General features: G+C 40.5%; 1 protein-coding gene and 1 long non-coding RNA gene across 14 annotated transcripts in view; one reads left to right on the top strand and one right to left on the bottom strand.

Moving 5' to 3' along the window:
* Positions 1-1,323, bottom strand: part of FAM172A (family with sequence similarity 172 member A) — a 483,877-nt gene extending 482,554 nt beyond the window's left edge. For 6 of the 11 annotated variants that reach the window (XM_050794313.1, XM_050794326.1, XM_050794325.1 and 3 more), the window contains exon 1: positions 1,164-1,260. The gene's annotated coding sequence lies outside the window, so the exon portion shown is untranslated. Of the gene's footprint in view, positions 1-838; positions 1,138-1,163 lie in introns of those variants that run through there. The other 5 variants (XM_050794318.1, XM_050794327.1, XM_050794314.1 and 2 more) reach the window with 5 other exon arrangements.
* Positions 1,324-1,371: 48 nt separating this feature from the next.
* Positions 1,372-17,115, top strand: part of LOC126956967 (uncharacterized) — a 246,048-nt gene continuing 230,304 nt past the window's right edge. For all 3 annotated transcript variants that reach the window (XR_007726619.1, XR_007726617.1, XR_007726618.1), the window contains exons 1-2: positions 1,372-4,291; positions 16,919-17,036. This is a non-coding gene — a long non-coding RNA (uncharacterized LOC126956967). The remainder of the gene's footprint in view (positions 4,292-16,918; positions 17,037-17,115) is intronic.

The following is a 17,115-nucleotide window of genomic DNA, read 5'->3' as shown; positions in this document are numbered from 1 at the left end:
GGGAAGTAAGGCCTAGTTGAAAATTCTGAAAGAAGTCTGGTACCAGCACTGTCACTGAGGCCTTAATGAAGCAGATCCAAAAATACTCTCTTACTCAGCACCCTAACTTTTCAGTGTAGGGTTCACTGGTTAAGTGGAAGTAAGGCCTAGTTGAAAATTCTGAAAGAAGCCTGGTACCAGCAGATCCAAAAATACTCTCTTACTCAGTTTCTACATTCGCTAAATGTATACAGTGTAACTGTCCCTCGCATTGTAGGATAAAGAATACACCTTATCATGTGATATTTGTTACGCAGTATACGGCATGCGTTAATACAAACGATGTCATGTACTGCATTAAAAAATCGCATTGATATTTTGATAAATATACAAGGCACTTGCAGACAAAAACCAGAGAATTTTTCCCTCTATTGCAGACAAAAAACAGAGAATTTTTCCCTCTACAGCTTTTTTGAGGATTTGGGAGAAACGGACAAATGCAACATTGCATGTCATTAAATACAGCATATCCAAAACACAAATAACGAGTTTCTTGGCCCAACAGATACAGACCCTGGAGCACTAAAAGAATATGTTAAACACCTGGATGAGGGAAAGAGAAGACTGCCTCCAAAACATACTTACTTTATTTCAAAGTCAAAAGTATTCAACACTTAATTCATACATTCATACTGCATCCCAGAGAAACGTCCCACCCGCGCCCATGCATGTTACAAGTTTTGAGAGCATTTTACAACTGCACTTTAATCCGTCTGCAGCGAATGACTTCTGGTAAAGCGCTAGCAGTTAATAACACTTTTTGTATGAAAAAAAAAAATTAATACAAGAACCACAATACCTCCACTCCCAAGAAAGCGGAGGAGGGCCCATTACTCTGTCTCCAGGGACTCCCAGAATCCCGTACGCCCCGATATAAGGAAAGTCAGCCAGGCAACACACGTGTCGCTCCCGACTGGAGGTTGGAAATCGCACATGGGACCTGCCCATCAGCGGGGACCCAGACACAAGTCAGAGGTGTCCGCAGGGAATGCAGCGTGGTTCCTGACAGCTTCGGGCCCCAGGGCCAGCGACCCCCGCCTGAGCCCGACTCAGGCCAGCACCCTCCTCGGATTTCGACCCGGGCCTGCCCCCGGAGCTCACATACCCGCAAACGGCAGTCCTACCTGAGCTCTGCCCCCAGCTACAGGGCTGAGGGGGCAGGCGGGAGGAGGCGTGGCCTTCCAGTTCGCCAGTCGAACTCCCTCGTGCGGTTGTTATGACTTTCCCTCTCGGGATCCGCGCCCCGACCAAGTTCGAGTTGCACTTCCGGGGTCTGCAGGAGACTGACACGTCATTACGCACGCGACGGCAGCGGCGGCGACAACCCGGAAATAGGCGGGGCGCGGGACCCAGGTAGGTTCCTGTGGTACTAAGTGGCATGGAGAAAGAGGCCCACGTGAATTAAGTAGTCCTCTTACGCACTGGCGGACTCTGCTCGCCCTTCTTTATGAAGTCTGCCTGGGTAGCGGTAGAGGACGAGTCCACCTTAAAGCCTCATTCTCCCCGCGGAATTTTAAACATTCTGAGGATGTCCTCACAGCCAATTCCCCATTCCCCCACTCACAGTGTGTCAGACTTTACCATGTCCATTCAATTCCAGAAAAACCGGGAGGTCTAGATTTGAAAGATTAAATTTACTTTTGAATTATAACATGTAAAATAGGAAGTTAATACTAGCATCCTAATGACAAAAGTTTTCTCATCATGCTTAACGCAGATGGGACTCTTACGGATATTAATATTTTTTCCAGAAACAGGTTTGAAAGGTATTTCAAGGATAAATCTGGGGAGAGGGATGGTAGCAACTGATTTTTAATTTTTAGATAGTACTCTCAGCGCATTTAGTTAGTCCAAAACTGTTAATTTAATGAATTAGGCTAAACTAGACGCTGGGGAAACAAAGCTGAGTTAGACATTCTCTCCTCTGAGACAGCTAAAGAGAAGGAAAGTCTGTTGGCTGGCAAGTAAACCAACAGTTATGTTCTTCAAAGAGGAGATCCCAGACTCTCTAAAGTATACTTCACTCCCACACTGTTTGTACTTCTTAATCTCCACTCCTTTCTTGTTTCCTTCATAAAAGTAGAATGCTATTCATTTATTTATTTGCAAATGTACCCTGCCCCCTAAAATGTAAAGTCATTGATGGTAGTGACCTTACCTTGTCTTTTTAATGAATCTCGGGCATTGCAAGACTGTTAGGGCTTCATTTCGGGAAAGAACTAGAATGGTTTGTAGAGTGACACTTTATACTGAAGAGGAAGGCAACAGCCAGATTCTGAAAAGCTTTATATGTCATCCTGAGTAATTTGAATTTCTGCTGCAGACAATTGGAGAAACTGAAGGACTGTTGAACAGAGGAGGGAAACATTTTTATTTTGGTAGACTTTTGCAACAGTGACAAATTATATTAAAAAGATAAGGCTGCCAAAAATGTATAATCCCAGTTTAACCATGAGAAAAACATCAGACAAAATACCTAACCAGTACTACTCCAAACAGTTAAAGTCATGAAAAACAAGGAAAGTCTGAGAAACTGTCTGAGCCACGAGGAGCCTAAAGAGACCAACTTTAATGTGGGATCCTGAAACAGAAATAGAACATAAGTGGGAAAACTAATGAAAATTGAATAAAAAGAGAATATACCAATCTTTACATAAAACATGGAGATTGGTCAAGAGATGAGTAACAGGACCTTTCAATGTTTCCAGGATAGAGGCCCACTCAAGGGTTAGGGGAAGGTACTTTGTTCAATAGTAAACTATTGAACAAATATAAGGGTGCTTCAGCCTACAATTCCAGCTGTACTTACATGGGAATGAATGAGCCTTCAGATTGTTCCTATCATACAGTCTTTCAGCTGGGGTCCCAAATTTCGTAAAGCAAAGACAAACCATCCCCACTGTGCCCAGTTCTGAATTCCTGACCCACAGAAACAATTAGAGGGAACGAAAATGATTCTTGTTACTTTAAGCCAGTAAATTTTGGAGTTATTTTTCAGCAAAAGAAACTAATCTGCTATATGACAACAGCCAGTGAGTAAATATCCTTTCAAGTCCAATCCTGCCTAAGATGTCAAAATCAAGAATGAGGAGGTTATGTGCTAAAACAGAGTGAGTCCTTTTCTCTCCTTACTCTACCCTAAGTGGTAAACTCCTGCCTCAGCTGACCACAAAAAATATCTTCTGGATATCTGTGAGGAGAAAGGAGGGAAAGCAACAAAAATTGTGTGTGGGCTTAGATGTTTTGTTAGAATTACAACAGCCCATGTGTAGCGTAGCAGAAACCATTACAATGATGACTACACGGTATAAGTACAAAAATTTCCCCTCATTGTAACCATAGTCATCTAAACTGTACAAGTTAGTTTATTTATAGTTTTAATTTATACATCTCTAGGGAAGCCAGAAACTTCAGTTTCTCTCCCCACCTCTCTTCTCTTGCACTTTAAAATGCTACTAAGACAAGGAAAAAGGAAAGGAAATTTGTTCCCTCCTGGCTAACAGCTGGTCCATCTTTGATCACTAGGATGATCAAAGAAATGTTCCTATACCATATTTGGCATATCCTCCTCCTATTCCAGACCACTTCCTTCGGAATCTATCTTTTTATCAATCTACTCCGACCCTTCACATCAAATAATTTCAGTGACATACAGCAGACGGACACCTCCAAAAATACTATCAAGACTACATGTTGTTCATTTAAGTTAAAAATAAAATGTAAACCTACTTATCATGACTAGGGCTCAGTGCCAACATTTTGGCAGTTCAAGAATATCCATTAAGGAAAATATTCTTAATTAGATGCTAAGGGCAAAGCTGTGTCCAAATTAACCAACTCTATTAGAGCGAGGTCTGGATGCTGACTTAAATTTGGAGAATCAAGTAACATTCCTGCCCTTGCCCAAGCCCAAGCAGGTATGTGCTGTGGTTTGAATGTGTTCTCTAAAAATTCATGTGTTGGAAATGTAATTGCCATTGTAATAATATTAAGAGGTGAAGCCTTAAAGAGGTGATTTAGACCATGGGGGCTATGCCCTCATGAAGGGATGAATGCCATTACTGTGGGAGTGGATTACTTATCATGGGAGTAGGATCCTGATAAAAGGATACATTTGGCCCCCATTTTCTCTCTGTCTTGTGCACTGTCACTACTTTGTCTCAGCCTCTCTCCTCATGTGATGCTTTCTGCCACAAAATGACCTTCACCAGATGCAGCCTCTGGATCTTGGACTTCCGCAGTCCCCAGAACTGTAAGTCAAATGAATTTCTTTTGTTTATAAATTACCCAGTCTGTGGTATTCTTACAGCAGCAGAAAATGGACTAAGACAGTATGTGTGAAGTGTGGCATAGTAATTACAACAAGTTCTGCCTTCTAGATTCAGTTTATATTCAAAGCCCAAAAAGTAGAATCATATAACCAACTAATTTCTAATGACCCTTCCAATAAAATGATTATTACTTGAAATCAACCCCCTATCACTTGTGTTTTCCATCTAGAAGCTAGGAAAAAAAAGCTGAGTTAGACTCAAGAACACACTTTTCATTATGCCTGGAATTTTTTTTTTAATGAGAAAAGATAACATATCAATGTTCAAAACATACTTTAAGAGAATTTCAAACAAAAAACATAAAGCAGCCTCTAGTTTGTGATGGAGACAATTTGTAGGTTGATATATTTACCTAGAGTTAGACAACCTGTGAGGTTTGAGGGCACAGTCTCCAAGGCGTCCCTCATTTCTGACACCAACTGCAAGTTTGGAGGGTTCCCAGAAACACCCTCAAGTTTGAAATTTTGCTAGAAGGTCTCACAGAACTCACTGAAAGTTGTTATCTTTACAGTTACCATTTATCACAAGGAAAGAATACAGACTGATATCAGCCAAGGGAAGAAGCACGTAAGGCGGTGTCCAGGAGGGTACCAAACACATCACTTTTGCTGTACTCTCCCATTATTTGCTGTACTCTCCCAGTGGAGTCAAGACATGTTACTCTCCCAAAATCCACGCTTGACAATATGCAATGTAGAATTCCAGTAACCCTTTTCCTGTTTGCCCCAAGAATATTTGCGAGTGGCACTTGCAGCTGTAGCATTTACCTTGAGATTGCTTTGCTGATATGGTTTGGTGTGTCCCCACCCAAATCTCATGTTGAATTCCCATGTGTTGTGGGAAGGACCCAGTGGGAGTTAATTGAATCATGGGGGCAGGTCTTTCCCTGCTGTTCTTGTAATAGTGAATACATCTCACGAGATCAGATAGTTTTAAAAAGGGAAGTTCCCCTGCAGAAGTTCTCTCCTCTTGTCTGCTGCCATGTGAGATGTACCTTTCAACTTCCACCATGATTGTGAGGCCTCCCCAGCCATGTGGAACTGTAAGTCCATTAAACCTCTTTCTTTTGTAAATTGCCCAGTCTTGAGTATGTTGGATCTGTTTGGGTCTGAAGAAGACAGGAAAATGTGGGAAACTTTGGAACTCCCTAGAGACTTATTGAATAGCTTTGACCAAAATACTGATAATGATATAAACAATGAAATCCAGGCTGAGGTGGTCTCAGATGGAGATGAGGAACTTGTTGGGAACTGGAGCAAAGGTGACTCTTGTTATGTTTTAGCAAAGAGAATGGTAGCATTTTGCCCCTGCCCTAGAGAATTGTGGAACTTTGAACTTGAGAGACATGATTTAGTGTATCTGGCAGAAGAAATTTCTAAGCAGCAAAGCATTCAAGAGGTGACTTGGATGCTGTTAAAAGCATTCAGTTTAAAAGGGAAACAGAGTATAAAAGTTTGGAAAACTGCAGCCTGACAATGTAGAAAAGAAAATCCCATTTTTTGAGGAGAAATTCAAACTGGCTGCAGAAATTTGCATAAGTAATGAGAAGCCGAATGTTAATCACCAAGACAGTGGGGAAAATGTCTCCAGGCCATGTCACAGACCTCTGTGGCAGCCTCTCCCACTACAGACCCAGAGGTTTAGGAGGAAAAAATGATTTCATGGGTGGGGCCCAGGGTCCCTCTGCTGTGTGCAGTCTAGGGACTTGGTGCCCTGCATCCCAGCCACTCCAGCCATAGCTAAAAAGGGTCAAGGTACAGCATGGGCTTTTGCTTCAGAGGGTAGAAGCCCCAGGCCTTGGAAGCTTCCACATGATTTTGAGCCTATGGGTGCACAGATATCAAGAATTGAGGTTTGGGAACCTCCACCTAGATTTCAGAGGATGTATGGAAACACCTGGATGCCCAGGCAAAAGTTTGCTACAGGGGTGGGGCCCTCTGGGAGAACCTCTGCTAGGGCAGTGTCAAAGGGAAGTGTGGGGTCAGAGCCCCCACACAGAGTCACTACTGGGGCACTGCTGAGTGGAGCTTTGAGAAGAGGGCCACTGTCTTCCAGACTCCAGAATGGTAGATCCACCAACAGCTTGTACCATGTGCCTGGAAAAACCGCAAACACTCAATGCCAGTACATGAAAGCAGCCAGGAGGGAGACTGTACCCTCCAGAGCCACAGGGACAGAACTGCCCAAGACCATGGGAACCCACCTCTTGCATCATTGTAATCTGAATGTGAGATATGGAGTCAAAGGAGATAATTTTGGAGCTTTTAAGGTTTGACTAACTGCTAGATTTTGGACTTGCATGGGCCTTGTAACCCCTTGGTTTTGGCCAATTTCTCCCATTTGGAATGGCTGTATTTACGCAATGGCTGTACCCCAGTTGTATGTAGGAAAAACTAACTTGCTTTTAAGTTTACAGGCTCATAAACTGAAGGTACTTGCCTTGTCTTGGATGAGACTTTGGACTGTGGACTTTTGAGTTAATGCTAAACTTAGTTAAGACTTTGGGGGACTGTTGGCTTGGTTTTGAAATAGGAGGACATGAGATTTGGGAGGGGGCCGGGGGCAGAATGATATGGTTTGGCTGTGCCCACACCCACATCTCATCTTGAATTCCCATGTGTTATGGGAGGGACCCAGTGGGAGGTAATAGAATCATGAGGGCAGGTCTTTCCCTGCTGTTAGTTACTGCGATAGTGAATAAGTCTCATGAGATCTGATGGTTTTAAAAAGAAGAGTTTCCCTGCACAAGTTCTCTTCTTTTGTCTGCTGCCATGTGAGATGTGCCTTTCACCTTCCACTATGATTGTGAGGCCTCCCCAACCATGTGGAACTGTAAGTCCATTAAACCTCTTTCTTTTGTAAATCGCCCAGTCTTTGGTATGTCTTTATCAGCAGCATGAAAATGGACTAATGCATTTGCCATGAAATATCTTGCTTTTATTATTATTTTCATGTCACTCTAGTATATCAACTTTTGAAACAAAAGACATTCTATTTATAGTATTCGGATTTTAGTAGTGGCATTTCCATTTGCAAATATAGTAATTCTCTATTGCTGAAAATGTCAAATCCTAGAAAACGTAGCATTTCTACACATGATGTTAACATCATTCTCAAACAGTTGTTGGCTGAAGATTCAATTGATGAATCCGATTTTTCTGAAAGAGACGATTCTGATGATTCAGACTATTCTGATGTTAGTTCCATTTAGAAATAACTCCAAGAACAGTTTTCATATTTAATTTTTCACATAGAAAATCAGTCAGATTTGCTTCAGCCTCAAAGAGCATGTTTATGTAAAATTAAATGAGCACTGGCAGTGAGCTGCACTTATTTTTCTAAATGGGAATAGTCAGGGAAGCTCACCAGAGCTTCAACATTCAGAATTTTTGAGGGGCTCCATTATGGAGGCATCACTGATCCATTGCCCATATGGAACCCAGTCTCCAGGTCAGATGATACACGACCCAAAGCCTCTAAGTCATGTGGTTGGCCTTTCTAGCATGGGTAGCCTCTACAGTAAAACTGTTGGACATAGGCAGTTTTCCTAAACAAAGACACTTTTATCAGATGTGATAGGTTATTTCCCAGAATCTGAGGCCACAGGCCAGAACTCTCTTTAGGAAAGGCCAAATTCTTTACTATACAATATTTCACATTTCACATTATATTTTATATATAAGTTTTATTTGGATGAGAGATGGTAGGCAAAGGAAAAGATAAATGATAATTAAGTCTCTGTCATACTACTCAAATCATCAGGAATAGGTGATGAGTTTTAAGTAGTACAGATACCAGTTTTCTTCAGTTTAGCCCTATAGAACCTTTCCATTTTCTACTTAGTGTCTTTCCTTTAAATTTCTTCTCACCATTCCTTTATGGAAAGAGAGAATAAAAATAGTGTGAGCTTTCTTGTGAGCTCTGTAAAGATAAAACAACAAAGAGGAAATATGTAAAGGATAGTCTCTGTGACCGTGATCTTTTTCTAATCTCTTGAACAGTAATTGGATAGGCTGGAAACAGCTGTAGAAAGCTGTAGCTGCATCCCTAACAGAGATTTGTTTCTAAACTGAGCCTTTATGATAAAAATCCCTAATGATAAAAAATAACTATGAAAATCCCCTAAATGGCTCACAAAGTCAGAATACATAAAGTTACGCTTATACTCTAGATCTTTAGTTCTTATGCACACTTGAATGTGAGACTTCTGAACTAATTTAAATGTTAGAGCTAAAGAAGAGTTTGTGTGCAGATATCTGAGAATTTAAACAATTCTGATAAATCCAGTGGGCTACTCAGTCTTTATTGTAACCATTCAGCAGCATTTAACACAATTTAACATCCTCCTTCTTAAAACTTGAAACACTTTCTTCATTTGATATTTGTGAAATTACAGAGTTCTTTGATTTTCCTTTGCTGGATTCTTCCTGACCTCTAGATGTTAATGTGCCTGAGATGTATTCCCTTCTTTATCTGCCTTTATTCCTGAGGTTATCCAATCCACTCCCTTCACTGTTATATGGCATCACAACGCTGATGGCTTCCAAATATCCATATCCAGCCCTGATTTCTTTGATTTTCATATTCATATATCTGACTTCTTATTCAACATATCTATTAAAATATTCAACATGCATTTCAGACTTATTTTCTACCTCCAAAAGCTACTCCTATTGCATACCTCTTCATCTCACTAAATGGCACATGGATTCTTACAGTTGTTCAGGTTGTCCTTTGATTCTTTATCTCTCACATTTTACACACAATTCCTCAGGAAACTCTGTTGCCTCTCTCTTCAAAAGGTAACCTAAATCTATCCAATTCTCAGCATCTCTACTACAACCATTCTAGTCCACAATAGATGCTGTAATTGGTTGTTCTACATGCTTCTGTTTTTGCCTTCCTACAATCTAGTCTCCAGTTGGCAGCTGTAGAAATCTTCTAAAAATTTGTGCCAGAACTTGTTGCTTCCCTGAACAAAATCTTTAATAAGTTTCCTTACTCAAATAGAATAAAATCCAAAACCATTTCTATAAGTCTATAAAGTCCTGCATGATCTGGCCCTTTGCTACCTCATGCCTCCACTGAGTCAGCAGATGGTAAAAGACTGTTTTGAAAGAATGGAGAAAGCACTTGGCCAATAACCTTGGAGTTTGGTAAATGGCAGTCTCAAAGTCAAGTACCTGGCTCTTTCCTAAAAGTATTTAAAGACAAGAGACTGACTGAGGATACCTTTGATGACAGAGTAAGGAGATAAGAACTGTCATGTTTTCCCAACAGCTAGTGGACATGATCATACATGGATGGGTATATTCATTTTCTAGGCCTGCCATAACAAAGTATTAAAAACTGAGTGACTTACACAACAGAAATTCATTTTTTCATAGTTCTGAAGACCAGAAATCCAAGATCAAGGTCATGGCAGGGCTGGTTCCTTCTGAGGACTGTGAGAGAGAATCTGTTCCGTGCCTTTCTCCTACCGTCTGGTAGTTTGCTGGCCATCTTTGCTGTTCTTTGGATTGTAGATTCATCACCCAGATTTCTGCCTTTATCTTCACTTGGCACTTTCCCTGTGTGCTTGTCTCTGCATCAAAAGTTTTCCCTTTTATAGGAACACAAGTCATATTGGATTCAGTCTCACCTTAATGACGTTATTTTAACTTGATTACCTCTGTAATGACATTAGTTCCAAATAAGGTCACATTCGGAGGTAGTGGGGATTAGGAAAGACTTCACTGTATCTTTTGTGGAAGATAAAATTAAACCCACAACACTGAAGTACAATTATTTTTGAAAAAGAAGAGAATCAAATCTAATAGAAAGAAAGGAGAAGCAAACCAGCCAGCAGAATGAGATTGTGTGAAGTACGCCACCAGAAGAGGAGATCCATGGGAATTGTGAGATGCTGACTGGGACATTCATCCCACGTACCAGGGAATATCAGTGTTTGAGTTCCTGCATTTTGGATGAATCTCCAAAATTATACTAAAGTGCCTAATGGCAGCACCAGTATTTGGGCATTTGCTACAGAGAGGACAACAATTCCAATTTATAATAGCCTTTTTCTCCCATCTCTGAGCCGACCCCGAAGGACCACACAGTAATAGGATGAGTGTAGGACCAGGGGAAGTAAAAGGTAGAGGAACTGAGACAAAACAGATCATGGGCCAGGCCCAGTGGCTTACACCTGTTATCCCAGCACTTTGGGAGGCCAAGGTAGAAGCATCGCTTGAGCCCAGGAGTTCAAGATCAGCCTGGGCAACATAGGGAGATACAGTGTCTACAAAAATAAAAAGAATAATTAGCTGGATATGGTGGCACATGCCTGTATATGGTGGCACAGGCCTGTGGTCCCAGCTACTTCAGAGGCTGAGGTGGGAGGATCGTTTGGACCCTGGAAGACAAGGCTGCAGTGAGCCCTGATTGTGCCACTGCACCCCAGCCTGGGCAACAGAGGGAAACCCTATCTCAATAAAAGAAAAGACAAGAGAGATGATATCCCCTTCTTTCCAGCATACTTGTGGGTCAGACCTATGCTGGAAAAGGGACACTTCAAAGTAATGGAAAGTTTCCAATCCAGCTCATGTAAAGAGCCTGGAACTTGGATGTTTGTCATGCTCATCTTCACAAGAAAAAGCTGAGCAAACTGAAAATCAACAAGTATTCTTAGATCTGTAAGAGAATTAATGTCACAAGGCAAACTACTGCCCTCTAAACTAGACAGACCAGTAGTGTATTAGACCATTCTTGCATTGCTATAAAGAAATACTTGAGACTGGGTAATTTATAAAGAAAAGAGGGTTAATCAGCTCACGGTTATGCAGGCTTTACAGGAAGCATAGTGCTAGCATCTGGTTGACTTCTAGAGAGGCTTCAGGAAGCTTACAATCATGGCAGATGGTGAAATGGGGAGCAGGCACATCACATGGCAAAAGCAGGAGCAATAGAGAGAGGTGATGGAAGGTGATACACACTGTTAAATGACCAGATGTCATGAGAACTCACTATCACAAGGACAGCACCAAGCCATGAAGGACCTGCCCCCATGATCCAAACATACCCCACGAAGTCCTACCCCCAGGATTGCAGATTATAATTCAACATGAGATAAGGGCAGGGGCAAATATCCAAACTATGTCATTCTGCCCCTGGTCCCTCCCAGATCTCATGTGCTTCTTACTTAGCAGAATACAATCATGCCTTCCCAACAGTGCCCCCAAAATCTTATTTAAACATTAACTCAAAAGTCTCAAGTCTTAGCGGGCACGGTGGCTTATGCCTATAATCCCAGTATTTTGAGAGGCCAAGGCAGGTGTATCACTTAAGGTCAGGAGTTCAAGACAAGCCTGGCCAACATGGTGAAAACCCATCTCTACTAAAAATACAAAAATTAGCTGAGTATGGTGGTGTATGCCGTGATCCCAGCTACTTGGAAGGCTAAGGCAGGAGAATCACTTGAAGCCTAGAAACAGGTTACAGTGAGCCGAGATCATGCCACTTAACTCCAGCTACCCCACCCCCCCCCCACAAAAAAGTCTCCAGTCTCATCTGAGACAATTCCCTCCCACCTATGAGCCTGTTAAATAAAAAGCAAGTGAGTTACTTCCAAGATATAATCGAGGTATTGGGTAATATTCCTACTCCAAAAGGGAGAAATCAGCCCAAAGAAAGGGGCTATAGGCCACATGCAAGTTCAAACCCAGCAGGCAGTCATTAAATCTTAAAGTTCCAAAATAGTCTTCTTTAACTCCATGTCCTGCATCTTGGGCAGCTCCTCCCCTGTGGCTTTGCAGGGTTCAGTCCCCAGGGCTGCTCTCATGATTTGGAGTTGAATGCCTGCAGCTTATCCAAGTGCAAGGTGCAAGCTAACAGTGGATCTACCATTCTGGGGTCTGGAAGAGGGTGACCCCTTTCTCATGGCTTTATTAGTCAGTCTCTGCTTAGGAACTCTGTGTGGGAGCTCCAACCCCACATTACTCGTTGGCACTGCCCTAGTAGAGGTTCCCTGTGAGGGCTCTGCTCCTGAAGTAGGCTTCTGCCTGGGCACCCAGGCTTTCTCTTACATCTGAAATGTAGGTGGAAGCTGCCAAGTGTTCTTCACTGTTGCATTCTGTGCACCTATAAGCTTAACATCACATGGAAGACAGCAAGGATTATGGCTTGCATTCTCCAAAGTGGCAGCCAGAGCTGTACCTAGGCCCTTTTGAGCTGAGACTGGAGCAGGCGTGGCTGGGATGCAGGGAATGGTGTCCCAAGGCTGTGCAGGGCAGCAGGGTCCTGGCCCTAGCCCATGAAACCATTAGGTTCTCATAGGCCTCAGGGCCTGTGATAAATGGGGCTGCCAGGAAGGTCTCTGAAATGCCTTCAAGGCCTTTTCTCCATTGTCTTTGATATTAGCACTTGGCTTCCTTTTAATAATACAAATATATATCTAGCAAATTGTTGCTCAACAGCCTGCTTGAATTCCTCTCCTAAGAAAGCTTTTTCTTTCTCTGCCACATGGCGAGCCTGCAAATTTTTCAAAATCTTATGCTCTGCTTTTCTTTTAAAATATAAGTTCCAACTTATTTCTTTGCTTTCACATCTGAGCTAGACTATTAAAAGCAGCCACACCACTTCTTGAACACTTTGCTACTTAGAAATTTCTTCTGCCAGATACCCTAAATTATCACTCTTTAGTTCAAACCTCCACTGATCCTTAGGGTGTGAACACAACGCATCCAAGCTCTTTGCTAAGTTATAACACATGTGACCTTTGCTGCAGTTCCTGATAAGTTCCTCATTTCCATCTGAGACCTCGCTAGCCTGGACTTCACTGTCCATATCACTGTCAGCATTTTGGTCACAACCATTTAACTGGTCTCTAAAAAGTGTTAAACTTTCTATCTTTCTGTCTTCTTTGAGCCTTCCAAATTCTTCCAACCTCTGCTTATTACCCAGTTCCAAAGTTGCTACCACATTTCAGGTATCTTTATGACAATTCCCTGGACTCCTCAGTACCTATTTTCTGTATTAGAGCATTCTTGCATTGCTATAAAGAAATAACTGAGACTGGGTAATTTATTTTTTTTTTAAAAAGAGAGGTTTAATTGGTTCATGGTTCTGCAGGCTTTATAGGAAGCATGGTGCCAGCATCTGCTCAGCTTTGAGGGAGGCTTCAGGAAGCTTACAATCATGCTAGAAGGCAAAGAGGGAGCAGGCATATCACTTGGCAAAAGCAGCAGCAAGCAAGGGGTGGGGGAGAGGCCACATAGTTTTAAATGACCAGATCTCACAAGAACTTACATCACAAAGACAGCACTAAGCCATGAGGGATCCACCCCCATGATCCAAACTGGTTCCAACAGGACCCACCTCCAGCATTGGGAATTACAACTCAACATGAAACTTGGGTGGGGACAAATATTCAAACTACATCAGGTAGATACAGAGAACTACAACTTACTAGAAGCAAAAGACAGGATATTGAGCGAATATCTGTAGGGACACTTTAAAATGTAATTGACAAATTACTGGAGGCTCACAGTGGACTAGGTTCAGAGTTAAAAACTCTAAGCCATCTAGTATTTGTGAGTTTTCTCTCTAAGCACCCTACTAGATTCTCACTATAAGGATCAGAGAATAGTCTCTGATGGTGGGAAGGAAAAATAACTATTTAAAAATATACCCAGAGCTCTCTGTTTTTCTTGACAAGGTATGCTTTTAAGGGAAATTATTTTATCAGAGCCTGATTGGGGGCTTATCAGAGGCTTCCCAACATAGAAGAACGGAAATACTCAATTCCAGCTCTTTCTAACCTTCAAAGTAGGATGGGTGGCGGGGGTGGCGTGGACAACATGCAAGGACAGAAGGCAATTGTCTGCCCTTGAAGAAGCAGAAGGATGGAAACTAAGAAATCATAAAAAAGACGTTCTAGAGATTAAAAAAAAAAAAAAACAGAAATGAAGAATGCTTTTGATGGGCTCATAAGTAGACTGGACACTACCAAGAGAATAATCTCTGAGTTTGAAGTTATGTCAATAGAAACTTCTGAAACTCAAATGCAAAGAGAAAAAATAAGTAAAAAGATGGAACAGAATATTGAAGAATTGTGGGACAATTATTAATACATCAAGTGTGGCTGGGCACTGTAGCTCACACCTATAATCACAGCACTTTGGGAGACCAAGGCAGGTACTTGAACCCTGGAGATGGAAGTTGCAGTGAGCTGAGATCGCACCATTGCACTCTAGTCCAGGCAATAGTGCAAGACTCCGACTCAAAAAAATACGAAAAAAGTGTAATCTATGCATAATAGGAATACCAAAAGGAGAAGAAACTGAAACAGTAACAGAGAAACTATTTGAAGTAATAATGGCTGAGAATTTTCCAAAATTAATGACAGATACAAACCTACAAATTCAGGAATCGCAGAGCACATCAAACAGGATAAATACCAAAAAATGTAGACATGGGCATATCATATTCAAAGTTCAGGAAATCAAAGACAAAAATATTTTTGAAAGAAGCCAGAGGAAGGAAACTCACCTATAGAGGAAAAAGCATAAGAATTACATTGAATTTATCTTCAGAACCCATGCAAGAAGATGGCACAGTGAAATATTTAAAGTTTTAAAAGAAAAATCTACAAACCTAGAGTTCCGTATCCAGTGAAGTTATCCTTTAAAAGTGGAGAAATAAAGACATTCTCAGACAAAAATTAATTGAGGAAATTTGTCACCAAAAGACCTACCTTGCAAGAAATGTTAAAAGAAGTTTTTCAGAGAAGTGGAAAGACACAAGTCAGAAATTCAGATCTACGTGGAAAAAGGAAGGGAGTTAGAGAAGAACAAATCAAGAAAAAGTAAAATCTTTTATTTTTCTTTTCTTAATCTAACAGATAACAGTCTATTCAAAATAATAATACTGGCAACAATGTATTTAGATTATAGCTTATTGTTAAGTAAAATGAATCACAGCAATGTTATAAGTTATGGGAGGGGGGAATTTGAAATACTATTATAAGGTATTTACACTACCTATGAAACAATATGGTTTTATTTAAAAGTGGACTTGGATTAATTGTGAATGTATATTGCAAATTTTAGGGCCACCATTATAAAAAGTTAAAAAAAAAGAAGCCTAATTTTCATGCTAAGAGAGAATTGAAACTGGAATGATATAAAATTCTCATTTAAATTATAGAAGGCATAAAAGAGTAGAAGACAAAGAAAGAGACATAGGGAAGGAGAGGGAAGGAAAAAGCAGAGAGGGAGGATGGAAGGGAGAGAGAAAAGAAAAGAAAGAAAGGAAAGAAGGAAGGAATGGACCAACGTAGGTAATGACTAGAAAACAGTTAACACGATTTAGATCATTTTAAACTTTTAAATAACTGAAAATGAAACATTCTAAGACAGCCTAACGTGACCACGAAAGCATTAATGCATACCTAGGGTTTAATTCTGGGATAGGGAATAAGATCTGACAAAGCAAGTTTGGAGTGTCCTTGTAGCAAATTAGGCTTTCTATATAGCTAGTCCCCCATTCAAGTGCTGCATATTCAATATATGAGTTACATCCAAATATATATATTAGAGAAACTAAAATTCAAAACATTACATGAAATAATTATGTAAACATCATGTTTTCAAGATTGGAATGGTATTTTTATACGATTGGATAATTGGAATATCAAGACAGTAGTTTTTCAGTTCCTTCTGGGTACCTCTTTTCTTCCGATATTATTCATGTGTCCCTTCATTGTGTGTCACAAGTCTGAGCTTACCTATTCCTAGGTCTCTACAAATTTCCATAATTACAAAATTACTCTTACTCTTATTAATTCTAATCCCCTTGTAAACTTTAATATCTGTATTTTTGATGAACTAATTATTCCAAAATATCCTCAGAAACTTATTCCACCTCCCAGTATTTATTGCAATAATATATTAGATGTTGAATATGGTCAAATAGCTTTTAAGATACCATGTTCTTATAATGAGCCGCCTTCTTAAACACACACACCCCACACTACATTGCTGTAATAAATCAGCAGTAAATAGAACTACTTGATGGGTCCTAAGAGTCCTTCTATCTAATCCCTGAATGTCAGGGTAGTCTTGGAGACCCTCTACACCGTTACTCATTCTCGAGAGAAAAGACAAAGAGTGAAGACTGACCACAAGGTAATCCAAAGTTCGTATCATCAGACAGGACTTTAAAGAGTTATTACAACTATGCTCAGTGACTTAAAGAAAAGTATGTTCATACTGGATAAAAATAGAGTAAATCTCAGCAGAGACATAAAAACTATAATTAAAAAAACAAATGGAAATTCTGTTAAAATATCTGAAATTGAAAAAAATCCACTGGATGGGATTAACAGCAGAGTGGAGATTGCAGAGGAAAGAATAAGTGAGCTTAGGGATAAATCAAAAAATATTATACCTATGCACATCATAGTCAAACTTCCCAGAAGCAACAATAAAGAGAAAATCTTGAAAGCAGCCAGAATAAAATGACACATTCACATAGAGGAACAGTGACACAAATGATCACTATCTTTCCAGAATCGGTGAAGGCCAGAAGAGAGTGGACCATCTTTAAAGTGCTGAAAAAAAGGCAGTCTATCCAGACTTCTGTGTCTGATAAAATATCCTTCAAGAATAAGGAAATAAACATTTCCAGGTAAGAGAATAATTACAGAATTCATCATGAGCATATCTGTACTACAAGAAATTTTAATGAAAAAGCAAATAATATCACA

The sequence above is a fragment of the Macaca thibetana genome, chromosome 6 (assembly GCF_024542745.1).
Source record: "Macaca thibetana thibetana isolate TM-01 chromosome 6, ASM2454274v1, whole genome shotgun sequence".
Taxonomy (NCBI): Eukaryota; Metazoa; Chordata; class Mammalia; order Primates; family Cercopithecidae; genus Macaca; species Macaca thibetana.
Note: the sequence above shows the minus strand (reverse complement) of the source record. Positions and strands in the feature narration are given on the sequence as shown.